Raw genomic sequence first — 5,557 nt, forward strand, 5'->3', positions numbered from 1 at the left:
AAAATATGCATATAAATTGTCCAAAAATAAAATGCATTTAAACTAAAAAAAAATATCTATTCTTCCAGTTTGTTTTTCTATCTCTCTTACCATTTTTTAAATTTATTTACTTATTTTGAGAGAGAGAGAAAGAGAGAACACAAGCAGGGGAGGGGCAGAAAGAGGGAGAGAGAGAGAATCCCAAGCAGGTCCATACCATCAGCACAGAGCCTGATACAGGGCATGAACCCAGGAACCATGAGATCATAACCTGAGCCAAAACCAAGAGTCAGATGCTTAACCGACTGAGCCACCCAGGTGCCCCACTATCTCCCTTACCATTTATCAACAGTTGCGTTTATGCAATCCTTTCACCACAAACAAGAATTCACTTTTTTCCCTTTCAAGTCTTAGTCACTTATATATTGGAATCTTGTATTAATTTTTAAAGAGCACTTCTTTTTTTATTTAAAAAAATTTTTTTAATGTTTATTATTTTTGAGAGAGAGAAAGAGACAGAGAGCAAGCAGGGAAGGGGCAGAGAGAGAGGGAGACACAGAATCTGAGGCAGGCTCCAGGCTCTGAGCGGTCAGCACAGAGCCTGACGCGGGGCCTGAACTCACAGACCACAAGATCATGACCTGAGCTGTAGTCGGCCACCCAATTGACTGAGCCACCCAGATGCCCCAATTTAAAGAGCACTTCTTAAGGCAATATTCTAAATAATTTCTGTACCTTCTTCGTGTTCTATCTCTTGTCAATTCCATCAGTACCATATTCAAGTGTATCAATTTGTATAAAGCTACTCTGATATTTCTATGTAAAATGTTTTGCTAGTTTACCATCTTAATAATCTCCATTCCATTATCACTCATACATGATTTCACTGCATTACATTTTTCCATTTCCACACATCTGTTCTGGGGACATGGAAAGGTAGACAGTCTCCCAATTTTCTAGAAGGAAATTGCTACAAACACTCTAGAACACTATTTGTCAACATATGTTAAGATATTTTTGACTTACTAACCTCGAAGAGATAACTCATGATGCAAAGATGTAAGCTTTAAAAGATTTATCACATCATTATATTTTTGGAACATTAAACATTTTATAATCTGGAAGTGGCTATATAACATAAGCTATTACCAATGAACAGTGATACAGTTGGTAGATACAGGTTGTATATAACGCGCGCACACGTGCGCGCGCACACACACACACACACACACACAGAGTGGAATATCATCTAGCCATAAAAAATAATGAAATCTTGCCATTTGCAATGATGTGGATAGAGCTAGAGAGTATAATGCTAAGTGAAATAAGTCAGTCAAAGAAAGACAAATATATGATTTCACTCATTTGTGGAAATTAAGAAATAAATGAGCAAAGGAAAAAGAGAGAGACAGAGAGACAGAGACAAACCAAGAAATGGACTCTTACCTAGAAAGAACAAACTGGTGGTTACCAGAGAAGAGGTGGGAGGGAGGATAGGTGAAATATGTGATGGGGATTAAGAGTACACTTATGATGATGAGCACTGAGTAATGTTTAGAACTGTTTAATCACTATGTTATACACCTGGAACTAATATAACACTGTATGTTAATTATACTAGAATTAAAATTAAAACTTAAAAAAAAAGAGCATGTGCCAGTCTGCCATGTGAGTGCTTGGGTTCAAAGTGTCTCTCTGCTATAAGCCAACAGTGTGATAGGTGTGGTAATGAAACTCTAAATCTCCATTTATCATGGGCAGAGCAACTTCTCCACAGAGTTGTTGAGAGAATCCAAATATAAATAAAACTTGTAACACCTTATCTGGTATATAATAAGTGTTCAGTATACGTTAGCTACAAAATTACTTTTTTGTTATTTTTTGTTTTGTTTTGTTTTCCAGTTTTATTGAGATATAATTGACATACATCACTGTGTAAGTTTAAGGTGTACAGGATAATGGTTTGACTTACATCTATTCTGAAATGATTACCACAATAAGTTTAGTTAGCATGAAAAGAGAAAACAAAAAAAGGAAAAAATTCCTGTGACACACTCTTAGGATTGATGCAAATAATAGGATTTCCTCATTTTTTATGGCTAAAAAATATTCTAGTGTGTGTGTGTGTGTGTGTGTGTGTGTGTCCATTTTTTAACATGAATGCATTCATTCATAGACACTTTGGTCGTTTCCATGTCTTGGCTATTGTAAATAATGCTGATAAGAACACGGGAGTCAGAAATCTCTTCAAGTTAATGTTTTCACTTCCTTTGGATATATTCCAAGTGGAATTGCTGGGTCAGATGGTTTCTACTTTTAATTTTTTGAGGCTCTTCTATATTGTTTTTCATAATGGGTGAACCAGTTAACAATCCCAGCAACAGTGCATAAGAGTTTCCTTTTCTTCACATCCAAGCCAACATTTACTGTTTCTTGTCTTTTTGATGATGGCCATTCTAACAAGTATAAGATGATATCTCATTGTGTTTGATTTTCATTTCCCTAACGACTAGCAATGTTGGGCATCTTTTCATGCACCTACGTCATTATTTTTAATAGAGAAAAATTGAAAACCCCACACATATCCTACACTGTGTAAAAACTGAAAAAGTAAATTATGCTATGGCCACACAGTGAATATGATGAAACTTTCTAAAGCAATGTGGCTCCATTTTTTTATCATTGCTCTTATCGTGTCTTATTGTTATCCTTGTTTCTTCCACTGCTCCCACCAATACATCAAGGTTTCTATGTGATCTCAGCTTTCATGGCTTTTAAAGTATAGGACAGCTGAAAAGGTTTGAGTCAGGTAGACTTCAGGTTCCCCACTACCATATTTACTTAGGCAGATAACAATGTCTCTCCATACTTATGTCCTACCAAGTCAGAGAACTAGATAAAATATCACTGGTTCAGCCTCTGCTTGATAAATATTTCAAGCCAGATGCACTTGTTTGAGAATTTATTTTATACAGATAAAGGTGTCACAAAATTAATCTATATCTATTTTCTAATACCTGTTGGCCCTAAAATGGATATTATTAAATTCATTTTTATTACCCCTCCGCTGATACCTCATCACTGGGGGAATAGCAGGTGTTTGCAGGACTAAGACACACAGACATATGGGATTTTGTGGGGCTGAACACATCAGATTTCACAGTTTATGGGCTTTAGACTCATACAGCCTATATGTTCAGTTTCCCAGCCCAGCATGGTCTTTAATGAAGCTATTTAATGTTATGCACATAAAGAGTTTTATTTTTATTGAAGGAAATACTTATGAGGAAAAGCTAGAGTAGAAAAGAGGGATACAAAATTAAAATGCAGGTTGAGCCTAACTATATAGATAATATGCCCAGATGGAAAGATGTGTGTTAATATAAATTTCCTCCCACAGAGGAGAATCTTGCCCTGAGGATTGAAATATTTGGAGAGTTTCTTCAAGCTATCCAGCCACCACTATCTACAAATGAAAGATTAATATCAATTTCTTTTAAGGACTACATTTCTTTCATACCTCTTCTATACATGTGCACACACACACACACACACATATACCCACACACATACACAAATACACAAGCATATGTTTTGAGACTCACTAGTTTACTAGAATCATTTATGGGAAAGTCCTTAAACATGTAAGCTGTTAGATGCAAAAAAAAATATGATAGAGAATAATTGTACAGAAATCCTGAACGTTAACACTGGTTAGTAAGATATGAGTAACTTTTAAAATAAGCTTTATTGTGCATGTTTTCTGTAATAAATGTGTAATTTTAGAACCAGAAAAAAATAAGTATTTATGTATTATCTTTTAAACTTACTTTAGGCAGAGCCCTTGTGTTTCAAAACAAATCTGGCAGAATCTGTTATCTGCTCTCAATTTCTCCCATTACAAAATCTTATTAATATTAAAATACAAAAGAACTAATCTTTATGATATTCTGCACTGATGTTACATATACTTCCTCTTCCTCCTGGAATTCATGAAAACTGGCCACTAAGTCAGCCAAGACATTTCATAAGACATGAACACACTTATCACTAGGGGAAAAATCTGCTCTGCCTGTAAAAGATGTCGCAGTAGTAATACTTACTGACTGTTAAATATCTACCGAACACACTCTTCTCATATGTATATAAATGGAAACCTTACAACTTCAGAAGTAGACACTCTTTTTGTTTCTTTATGAAGAAAAAAACGGAGACCCAGGGAGATTAAATAACCTGCCGAAATTCACCTCTAATGGTAGAGCCCAGAATTGTGGCCACAAGGATCACTTCTAGAATTCACTCTATTAACCTCATACTTCAATAAATAATCCATAGTTCAGCTGGCACCAGAAACTCCATGACCTATTTTCACTTGATTTCTAACTATGTCTAAAACTCCTCTCTAAACGCAGTTGCTGGCACATCACAAGATCTCATTAAAGAAATATGGAATATTTTTAATATAATTATATTATTACATTTTTCATCATTTCACTTCTTATTCTTTTTAATTTCCTTTGTCTGTAACGAATTCTCAGATGTCCATCTTTCCTTCTATATACCTTTTGCATTTTTCTTTTCAGTTTGGGGGGAATCCATAATAGATTGAATTTATTAATGTTTTCATTAAATAGAATAAGATCTCTTAACCTCCTTTCTTTTATTATTTCTAGGATTATCTTCTGAATAAATGACCATGTACTTAACAGGCACCAATACTGCAGCAGTCTAAAATCTAGAAGGAGAATACTTAGGTGATCTTATCATTCACAAGCTTATAGATGCATAATGTTGGCTAGAATCTGCAACTAAATTACTCAACAGAAGGCTTGTGCATCACTCTGGAAAAATTATGTGAATTTCAATTTCTTAATAAATTCCTTAATATTACTCATTTTTTACATAATAACTGCTTTTTAGCATCCCCATATTATTTGTCACTCATCCAGCTATGTTTCCTTAGTACTTCATTCATTCGTTTATTCAATTCATATGCATTTATGATCTAGCATGTGTTAAACACTGGACTAGGCTCTGGAATTTAGAAATTATAAACACAGCTCTAGCCTTCAAATATTATAGCTATTAGAGGATATAAACAAAAAAATCAATTACAACTTAGGAGAGTCTTTTATGGAAATAAAGAAAGAATACCTGATGGTCTTTGAGAGTGGGAGGAGGAGTGGTTAGAAAGATATCACAGTGTTTCCTCAAAAAACCAGATAAGTAAGAGCCTCCTTGAAAATTCTGGAATTAGCTAAAGACAAATGTGGATGTGGATGTGAGTGCATAGGCTTGTGTGTGTATACATGCATCTATGGGTGTGTGTGTGTGTGTGTGTGTGTGTGTGTGTGTGCGTTCATACTGTAGGTAAAAAAGCAGAAAAATTGGAGAGATAAGAAGAATTCCCAAAAGGATACAAAATAGTTTGGTAGAGAAGTTATTATACAGCATCACTGCCTGTACCTGCACTTGAAATAGCTCAATATGAACACTGCAAAGGACAAAGTCAAAATGTTTTTAGAGATCAAATACCTTCATTCTTTTGCTTACACATTAATCCACTCTACAAATATGT

The sequence above is a fragment of the Lynx canadensis genome, chromosome B2 (assembly GCF_007474595.2).
Source record: "Lynx canadensis isolate LIC74 chromosome B2, mLynCan4.pri.v2, whole genome shotgun sequence".
In the NCBI taxonomy this organism is placed as follows: Eukaryota; Metazoa; Chordata; class Mammalia; order Carnivora; family Felidae; genus Lynx; species Lynx canadensis.